This window comes from Bubalus kerabau, chromosome 7 (genome assembly GCF_029407905.1).
Source record: "Bubalus kerabau isolate K-KA32 ecotype Philippines breed swamp buffalo chromosome 7, PCC_UOA_SB_1v2, whole genome shotgun sequence".
Lineage (NCBI taxonomy): Eukaryota > Metazoa > Chordata > Mammalia > Artiodactyla > Bovidae > Bubalus > Bubalus kerabau.
Genome location: NC_073630.1, coordinates 47,672,902 through 47,683,929, shown reverse-complemented (window position 1 = coordinate 47,683,929; position 11,028 = coordinate 47,672,902). Strand labels below are relative to the sequence as shown.

Genomic DNA, 11,028 nt, shown 5'->3' with positions numbered 1-11,028 from the left:
CAGTACAAAGGCATCTTGCTCCCCACAAGAGTTCCATGCAGGGCCTTGTTGGTGCTCTTCCCTCTGCCTGACATCCCTTCCTGTTTCGAGTCACTCACCTATCTCTCACTCATCTTAATTCAGACCTGGCATCCTTACAAGAAACCACCCCCAATTCTCTGTGTACCTTTATGACATCATTTACATAGCATATATCACATCATATCTGTGTGCTTGACTTTGCCTCCTGGACCACACGCCCTTCCAAGTCAGGGAAAGGGTCTGATTCCTACCTGTACCCAGAGTGTGTAAGATCTGGCATGAAGCAGATCATAAGTAAGTATTGGTTGAGCTGAACAATTGTATAATTGTACAGATTTCATTTTCCCCAAAGCAAGAAACACTACGTAATCCTCAAGGTAGCTCTAGTGTCCTAGTTAAAACTTAGTCCAATGTGTAAAATTTAATTATCTCTTTCTGATTAATTGGCTCCTGAGATGACTTTTGGATTTTCCCTGTGCTTGGGGTAAAATTAGACCAGTAAGTGTCTGCTCCATAACACTGAGCTACCTGAAAGAGTTAGCTATACTTTTTCTTAAGTCTACATTGCAGATTAGGTAATACCTTTTATATGAAACAGTAGAGAAGGCAACTAACCTGATGACCACGCTATGCCAAGTCCATAGTGAGTAAGGTGGCAATGACAATATCCATTATCACACGGGTCTCATGCCCACTCTGTTATATGGAGAGAATATGGATCTTATGGTCATTTGTTACCCAGCAGAGGTCAAGTAATTTTCCCAAGATCAGCATTCTGGAGGCAGCAGGATTTGAACCCTGCTCTTCCTCAGTCAGGTCCAGTGCTTTCTATTCTTTATTCCATCTCAGAACTGAAATCCATCATGATCAGACATTATTTTTACTTTCATCTGACCAATACTCAATACTTATATAGTTTTGAGGAGGTTTTGGCCTCTTCCAAAAAGCCATATCACGCAGTGGGCAAATGATGTACATTTTCACCAATTTAATGAGAATCGACTTTGAAGGTAGTGTTGGAGAGGAATGAAGACTTTGAAAAAGATAGATAAAGAAATGATAGAGACTAATGATATACTGAATATAGAACTTAGGGCAAGGAAACATACTCTTAAAGATAAGTTTCTCAGGAAAGATGTTCATCAGTGTTCCTAAAAATGCATGGGCTCTGTACCCTCCTAGGAAGTGGACTGGAAATCTGCTTTGGGTCTATACATATGATGAGTCAATTTGCCAATGAAGTGTTTGGGGTTGAACTATTTTCTATCTGCTTTTCTAAGGACCTGAGTGTTTTATACCTTGCTAGGCATCATCTATTTCAGAGGAGAGCACTTTTAAAATGGGTTTCCCTCTAAACTCAGTCACATTTTTAGTGCATGGTGAAATTCATTTGAATAATGGGCTTTATTTTCTGTGTGCTTTCAGCAGAATTGTGAGCATGGAAAGAAAACAAGGCAGATTTGTAGGGTAGCTGCAAAGTGAAAAATATGCATTTGAGTGAGTGATGGCATGTGGTTGATTTTATTCCCCCACCCTTTATGGATCCTTCCCCAGGGTTTCACAGATGGGGGAGGGGTGGCTCTTGTCCTTGAATTCACATCAGGATGTGACACTTCACATGATAGATTCTAGGGAGAAAAACATCCCGAGATTTGCAAAGACTAAAGAGGCCTGGCAAAATGGAATCCATTTGCTTAAAATGGTAGGGAGTTTATTTACTGGATTAAGTGTGAGGTATGTTGATAACAGATGGAACGAATGATCACATGACATATTTAAATAGTCTAAGGATAACCTCGATGTCCTGGTCAATGTTCCTTCTCTCGATTAATGCCAGTGCTAATTAACTGGCACAAGTGTTCCTAGCCATATGGGGGATGTTGCTGAAAGCCGGCTGGCAGCCTATATCCAGCCACTACCTGTGCGTAATTTAGTGCTTAGCTCGGTGCTTTGGGACTTCCATAATGGACAGCCCAGTACAGAGAGAGCCGGTGGTGGCAAGCGTCACAATGTCATCTTTGTTTCTTTGGTGCACATCATTCCATACGTGGTTGACAAATTAGACCTTGTGTTGACTTTTTGTGGGATAAGTGACGCTGTACTTAGTCCACATTTGTATGTTGGCTCCTTGAGTTCCTGACTAGTCTGTTAGTTGATTTTTATTCTGACCTCCTAATAATAGGCAGTTAATTCAGAAATGATCTTCATTGAACTGATTCTATGCCAGTCAGCAATCTATCTGCTTTATGACTTGAAATATGAAAGGAAAAACTAGTTTCGGTCAATAGAGTAATGTGGTTTGGAATTTAGGTTCCATGTTCATCTCTCACTGTGACTCGCATAGGAAGCAAGTGTGCTGGGGGGAAGACTGCCGGATTTGGAGTCTCATGATTTGGGGAAGAATTCCACTCAGGTTGGTCATCGAGCCTTTGGGTGCTCCAATGGGCTGGCTTGGGAAAGAGAAGATTTAATTCCAGCAATTTCCACGAGTCTTTTCCAAGCCAATTCAAATAAGAATAAAGTTGAGGAACTTTACATGTGGCCCAGTGGTTAAAAATCCTCTTGCCAATGCAGAGGACATGGATTAGACCCCTGGTCTAGGAACTAAGACTCTGCATGTCACGGGGTAACTAAGCCCATGTGCCACAACCACTGAGCTCATGTGCTGCAAGTACTGAAGCCTGTGCACCCTAGAGCCTGTGTTCTGCAACAGAGAGGCCACCGCAATGAGAGGCCCTCACACCACAACCAGAGAGCAGCCCCCACTCGCCGCGTATAGTGAAAGCCTGCATGCAGCAGTAAAGAGCTCATGTAGCCAGAGAATAAATAATAAAAGCAACACGTTTCTCTCTCTTTAAAAGAAAGAGTAAAGTTGAAGTGAAAACAGGATGCCCATGTAATTTGTCATCAACATGGAACACTTAAAAGTGAAGACTTCATTAATGATTATTCAGGGACTCTGGCATAAGACAGGCCTGACCTGGAGACATTGGGATGTGGGCTATCTGTAAAAGTCAGGGCACCACACTCTGCAAATGCAACTTGGAGACAAGCCCTGGAGAGTTCCCTAGTCTGACTAGGGAAGAGGATTCCAGCCTCTCAGGGCCTCCCAGATAGGAACTGTGAAGCCTTCATTGTCTTGGGAAAAGCTGTTTTGAACCCCTCTTTACCTCGGTTGGCTATGAAAGAGGGGGTTAGGGTACCTGCATCTCAGAACTGGGGAAAGGAGTAGATTAGATGTGCATAAAGCACCTAGGACAGGGACTGTCACTCAGGAGTTGCTCCTTAATAAATATCACCTTGTCCTCTTGCCTCCTTCCTCCCCCTCCTCCCTTCCCCATGGAGACAGCGGCACTCTATAGAATGTAGTAATATGCATTTTTAAAGGAAGGGACCAGAGTTTGTATTCTCTAATTGACGCTGACCCCTCTGAAGTTAGCCATAGTGTGTTATTAATCATTTATCTCAGTCACATGATTCCCTGGGACAGAGTAGTACTCGGTAAATATTTGGTGAATAGATGAATGAATTCAAGAATAAAAGATTCGTGATTATTCCACAGTAGAGGTTTCTCAGACAGAGACGAGTGTGGCTGCATTCTTGGCTGATAAGAATTCAGGAAGCACGAGAACACAGAATGGTCTCTCCCAAATGGAAACTTAAGCTGAGTGGCAAAATAAGAAGGCTGTTCACGAGGGTTTGTCATAACCAAGGAAGAACTGGCCCTCCTGTCCCCACTTGGCTCCCAAGGTCCTGCTGAGTTTCTGAGATGGAGAGGAAGCAAGTATGGAGCCCAGCACAGCGGGGAGAGAGAGACACATGTAATTTCCCTTGTGCCCACCTTCTGCCTCCCACACCAGCAATTATGTCGCTTCTAGCCACTATGCTGCTCTAACAGGCTGCTGCATGCCCGGCTTATGATGGTTGGACCCAGGAGTCTGAGAATATCAGCTCTTTGGACCAGACAGGAGTTTGGTGTCCACATCTCAAGTCTGAAATCTGATGGCCCTCTATTGACTTAGTGGCTTTTGTTTCCTGTCTGCACTAAGGAGTGGTAAGGAGGCTCTGGGGAGGATGCGGATAAGATCTGAGATGTGGACCAGAGTGTGGGCTCTGGGGTGACACTGCCCAGCTCTACTGATTACAAATTCCAGCTCTACTGATTACAACAGTGTGACCCTGTGCAGACTGATCAAATTCTTTACGTCTCCATTTCCCCATTTATTAAACAGTGATAATAATTATATCTTCAGACATGACTTAACAACTGAACAGCAACAACAATAATTATATCTACCTTACAGGGCCATTTTGAAGGTAAAATGAGATGATTTATGTAAAGCATTTAGGGCTTCCCAGGTGGTGCAGTGGGCTTCCCTGGTGGTTCAGACGGTAAAGAATCCTCCTGCAATGCAGGAGACCTGGGTTCGATTCCTGGGTTGGGAAGATCCCCTGGAGGAGGGCATGGCAACCCACTCTAGTTTTCTTGCCTGGAGAATCCCCATGGACAGATGGACAGAGAAGCCTGCCGGGCTACAGTCCATGGGGTCGCAAAGAATCAGACTCACCTGAGCCACTAAGCACACACGCACAAAGCATTTTGTATTGTGTTTGACACGTAGTAGGCACACGATAATTATTAGCCACCATTTTCCATATCAGTGCTAGTAGGATTGTTGCCATCATTGTTAATGGGGCTTCAACCTGACCCTTCATTATGCTGAACTGTCTCAAAGAGGTGATTGCTCCCAGTTAGCCAGCACCAGGGAACCTCCAGGGGAAAAAGTAGATATCGTAAGACAGGGAATTGTCACATCTAGTATATTACATGCTTCAATAGCCAGGAGCTGATTAGTACAAATCTAATTTTGCACTAACCTGCCAGAGGCTGAGTGTACAACTGGGCTGCTTGGGTTCAGTTTGACTGTTGAAAGGAGATATTTACATGAGAGGTACCATGTGAATATTCAGAAATACCACCTAATATCAGTTAATAAGAGCAAAATCCATCTATCTAGACATACATACCTAATATTAAAAAAAAAAATTAACCTCCCCACCAGGAAAGAAATATACTGAAACTACTCTCAGACTTGAAGCTTTAAGGGCACAATCAGCCCTGGGGGGAGAAAACCAAGAAGATCAGAAAAAGAACTAATCCCCTCTGCTTTTGGAGCCAGCTTTATCCGTGTCCTCTTTTCGTTCTTGTGTGTCTGAGTTGCGCTGTACCTTTGCTGCTCCTGCTACTAATACTATTCTACTGTCAAGTGGCTGGCACGCCAGACGGAGAGAATTTTTCGGTACTTTGAGCTTGAGCTGGGCGCTGGGAAATCCTGCCGTCCTGGATTTGGGGCCGCACGACGCCATTCTTCCAGCAGAAGCCGCGGCGCCCCTGCGAACGGCGTTCTGGCGACTGTGGGAGCCAGCCCCGCTTTGGCTGGTGAGGGGCTCTGCCTGATGGACATGAAAAGTGAATTTCGCCTTTGTGCCTCCACCCTGCAGCTCTCTCACGATGAAAATAGAACCTGCTTTCATCTTGCTGGGCCTGACGAAGAGATAGTTCCCAGACTGCAAGTCAGCATTTGCGGGCACGATTGTGTGGCAAAATCTATTTTTAAAACTCTATAAGTTCTCCTGGTAGACAAAATGGGTACTCTTTTCTGGGAGCAATGGGAGACTAGGTACCCATGATGGGCTGTCAAGTAATGAAGGGAGATTAGCTCCCCACTTCTTTTCACTGGGAGCCTGGCATCCTTAAACTACCTCGAGCCAAGTTATGATATGGAGAGTTGACTCCCCACGCCGGCCCCCGCCACCCCCGGAAGGAGAGAGGGATCGCCGGTCACTCCGTGTCCACTTCCAGCTGTTCTGGGTGGTGCGGGCTCTGCATCTTCAACCTTTGTGACTCACATCCGCAGGTCACATGAGGTTGACCATCCTGACACGAGCGTCACTGGCATGGAAAAGTAAATTAAGAAATCAGGTTAGGCTTCTTTTGGTCTTTTGTTCCTCTTTCTTTGTAACCTGAGCGGATTAGGAAGACTTGATGACGGCTTGATTAATCAGGAGTTCTTTTAAAAACAAACTTGGGGACTTGAGGTACAATTAAAAACCCTGGAGGAATGTAAAGTTACACAAGGCAGGCTGCGCGCTTCTCATACCCGAGCTTCCGCAGCTGTGCCTGTGCTGATGCTGTCCTTCCTGCCGGGACCACGATCTCTGCCACTCTGTCCCCAGGTGGGGACATAGCCTCATCCTTTTCCTTTTCTCTCAAGTTCTGGCCTAATGATGGCTCGATCTGGCCACTTGCCTGCTCATCCGAGATTATTCTAAGGCATCTTTCATATCGCTTTCATATTGCAGAGTGGTTCTCCAGCTTTTCAGCAGTGGTTTTGTCCCTTGCCTCTTCAGTTAGATTGTAAATTATTTGGAGGGCAGAACGATGTTCTGTGTATCTTTGCTGTCTCATTGGTGTATGTGTATGTGTATTTCCTTGTTTTCCTTCTTCTTATTTTTAACAAGTGTAATACATTTCCCTTATCTAAAATTATGAATAGAGTTAATCAAAAATAAATTGAAAATACATGTCTTAAAATGGTAAACATTCACTTTAGGGTATGTAACTTCTAATATGTATATATTTTAATTGCTCTAGCTGGGTGATGGAGAGACAAAGAGAACTGGGAGGAGGGAGCAATGTATTTTATACATATTAACCCTTGAATCCTCAGAACAAGCCTATGGATTATGAGTGATGATCATCTTTGTTTTAGGGATGGAAAAACTGAAGCTCAGAGCTCTGAACTGTCTTGCCCAAGATTGGATAGCTAATAGGTGATAGTGTGTGCTATACATAAAGTGAAGTCGCTCAATCGTGTATGACTCTTTGTGACCCCGTGGACTGTAGCCTACCAGGCTCCTCCGTCCATGGAATCTTCCATGCAAGAGTACTGGAGTGGGTTGCCATTTCCTTCTCCAGGGGATCTTCCTGACCCAGGGATTGAACCCAGGTCTCCTGCATTACAGGCAGATGCCTTACCGTCTGAGCCACCAGGGAAGTTACTGAGTGCTATACATAGTACTTTGTAATTTATTATTATTCGTTTTTACTTGACAACATAATAATCCTGTCATTTATTTACTAAGTTCCTGGTATGTGTCATACATAATGTTAGGAGAATTTTGCATGGAACAGAAATAGCCTCTGCTCTCATGAAGTAGGAGACAGATAACTGAAAAATTGAAACCATGTGATCTATGCTGTATGATAGGAAAAGTTCAGGGTACCATGGGGACATATGACAATACCTAATTTAATCCGGAAGTGGTGCACACATTTATTTATCTTCATTGCTCATGACTGTATTATTTCAAATAATCTTTTTATTTTAGAATAGTTTTGAACTTATGGGAAATTTGTAAAGATAGTACAGAACATTTTCATATACCTTTAACCAGTTTCACTTAATTTGCTGTCATATGACTGTGGCACGCTTGTCACAACCAATGAACTCATCTTGGTACTTTGCTGTTAACTGAGCTCTATACTTTAATAAGATTTCGGTAGTCTTTCCATAACATCCTTCTTCTGCTCCAGGAACTCATCCAGGAGCCCATATCACACTTACTTATCATGTATCCTTGGGCTTCTCTGGGTTGTGGCAATCTCTCAGACTTCCCTTGCTTTTTTGATTCCCTTATTAGATTTGAGGAGTTATTGGCCAGAACAATTATAGAATGTGCTTCAACTGATGCTTCTCTTGTGGTTAGACTGGGGTTATGGATTTTGGGGGGATCCCACAGAAGTGAACACCATCCTCAATACATCATGTCCAGAGTACATGCTATCCACATGAATTATGAGTAAGTTAACTTGAATCACTTGGCTAAGGTCTGTGTGTGCGATTTCTCCACTATAAAATTACTCCCTACCCTGCATTCCAGATTGTACTTTTAGAAACAAGTCAGTATGTAAAGCCTACACTTAAGGGATGGGGAGTTAAGTTCTACTTCCTTGAGTGGAGAGTTGCATTGTCACACGACATACATGTTCCACCACTGATTTCCCTAGTGCCCTATTGATAGACATTGAGCTTTTCCCATTTGTATCAAATTTTAAAGCAATGCCACAAGAATATCTTTTATGATTATCCTGGAACTCCTCAAATTATTTTCTTTAGAAAAATCATTTTGTAAATAAATTTGGGTCCGAGAGTAGGTATTTTTTAAAAAGACTTTAAATTTTGGTGGTGAATTAACTTTATAGAAAGGGAATACCAATTTACACTGGTGAGTGTTATTTTTACCAAACCATAGAAAGGATGTCTATTATTGCTTTTAATCACTGATGATTTGATAAGCAGAAAATTTAAGCATATAGTGGGTGTACAATTAAAAGAAAGATATAAAATCAAAGTCCTATTTTGACTGAAAAATCATCATCATTCTTTTGTTTTGCAAGGGAACAAAATGTTAAATCAGTGGGTATTTGCTGGACCATGTTCTCGATAGGTAGATAGTTCCCACTCCACAGGATATTTTAGTCTAGGAATGGAGGTAGCATTAAAAAAAAGCTCAAATTATTTCTGCAACTCAAATAATACCTCCAATTCAAATTGTGCTTATATTTATTCTATTAAAAATTCACAAAATTCCTGTTTAGACTGTCTACATGACTTTTCATGTTGAAAAAAGTGGTGAAGATTGCTTGAAGTATTTCTGCTGTGCTAAAATTTATTTAACATGAAATTTAGAGACCTACATAGATGGAGAGATTATTGGTGCATGAAAGAAACTTACACTCCAAACAGAAATTGTTTATGTAAATATCGGACTCTGAACAGTTCTTCACTGAGGAAATCTGCCTTTGTGAGTTCACAGATGCCAAATGGGAAGTGATTATGAAAGAATTATGAATTCCAAGATGTAGTGTTACGTGCGCCTAAGTTTAGATTCCCAAAGGGACCAATTTACTAATACTAAGTGGATGAGCACAATGGGATATGGTGAAAACAGAACTGCACAGATTCAGTAAGTGTGGAAGTGAATTTTAAACAAATAACAGTAATGTGGGTGTTTCAAAGGACTGAGATTTTTTGTCCTAAACCCTATACTTATTTGGGATGATCTTAATGTACTATATTTAGATTGGGGACCAGAGGAAAAAAGTTCTGAGATTATTAATAGCGAAATCTACCGATTCTGTGAAATCTGACTGGGCAGAGTGATAAGAAATTGGAAATCATTTAGAGACAATCAAAACCTAAAAATGGATACGGATTCCTTTCTTAGAGGGACATTTTCAGCTGTTCTTCAGTGAATTCAATTACTTTTCTGCCTCGCTGCTCATCAGTTCCTTGTTTATCCCAAGGAGAACTGTGCCGTTGATGGTTCCGTTTTAGAAAACACTTGGATCAGTAGGACAAGAGGTGAAATTTGAAAACTATTTAATTAAGGTCAGAAATCTATGAAGCTCTGCCCCTTCCATCTGTTCCTTCTCATTCCTCCTCTTCTGCTTCATCTTCCTTCCCCCTCCCTCTCCTCCCTCCTTCCTCTCTCTCTCTCTCCTACTCCTACCCCCTTCTCTTTGTCCCCACCTCCTCCTCTTCCTTCTTTCTTCCCTCTCCCCCTTCCTCCCCTTCCCTACCCTCTCCTTCCCACTTCTCGTCCTTTGTCTTCTTTTCTTCCTCTTCATTTGCTTCTGCTGCTGCTGCTGCTAAGTCGCTTCAGTCGTGTCTGACTCTGTGCGACCCCAGAGACGGCAGCCTACCAGGCTCCCCCGTCCCTGGGATTCTCCAGGCAAGAACACTGGAGTGGGTTGCCATTTCCTTCTCCAATGCAGGAAAGGGAAAAGTGAAAGTGAAGTCACTCAGTCGTGTCTGACTCTTAGTGACCCCATGGACTGCAGCCTACCAGGCTCTTCCGCCCATGGGATTTTCCAGGCAAGAGTACTAGAGTAGGGTGCCATTGCCTTCTCCATCATTTGCTTTTACTTTTTGGCAATCTATCATCTTCTGTAGTAGAAAGACTGTGTCTGCTCATATTATATGGTATTCCTGGGTAGTTGATTTTAAGAGCTAAACTCTTTGCCTAGCTTAAAGTACAGAGGACAAAGAGCTCTGGCTATCCTCTGAAACCATGGTGGTTTTTTAGTCTCCAAGTCCAGTTAAGATCATTCTTAGTAGAACAGGTAAGCAGGAGACGGGATGGGATTGTAGAAAAAATTCTTCATAATGTAATTGTAGCAGTGGTCAGTGCTGTGGCTTTGGTTCATGTAGTGAACCATTATTTTTTAGTGATAATGCCCAACATGTATCCAGGGAAATGATACCTGGAAGAATCGATGGGCACAAAGCCCACTTTGTGGTGACACTCTGCCCTAGGACAGTCCATGGCCCCATAAAGCTAGAATGGTCTTACATCACAATTCCTGCCCCCAAAAAGCAACTCCAGTGCCCTGTGACTTGGAAATCCATCCCAAGAGCCATTCCCCTTTCTAAAATGGGTATATGTGAAATGGAGTTTAAATATTTTCTGTGTGGAGTTTGTCCCTTCGGGAATGAGGTTCAAGGGCCATTATTTCCATTTAGAAGATAATCCTGAAATTCTTTGTTTATATCATTGGCCTGTCTGATCTAGTCTGATGGATAGCACATTCTAATCTAGAAGTTATTTTCACTTTCTCTCTTACAAAGTTGTATTGATTGGTTAATCCATTTTAGGTATAAGGCATTACAAAATTATTTTCAGTGATTCAGAGTTTTATGTTTACCAAAGTCTCTGTATAACAAACATTAATTTCATAAGGCATTCTAAACAAAGCTACATTTTAACCTACAGTTTGGAAACACTACTTTACATCTGGGCTTTACAGATGTTACATCTATTTCCTATGGAGCTGAGTTGTGTTCTGGAGTCTGGAGCAGAGTAATCTTATGCTGGGCTTTGAGCAGAAAGCCATCAAGAAGGATCCTGGCAAATCAGAACTGGATTTTATAGGATGATTCT

The 11,028-nt window shown here is 42.4% G+C and overlaps 1 protein-coding gene across 3 annotated transcripts in view; it reads left to right on the top strand.

Moving 5' to 3' along the window:
• PPARGC1A (PPARG coactivator 1 alpha) overlaps positions 1-11,028 on the top strand; it is a 410,292-nt gene that overhangs the window by 239,751 nt on the left and 159,513 nt on the right. The window lies entirely within an intron of this gene.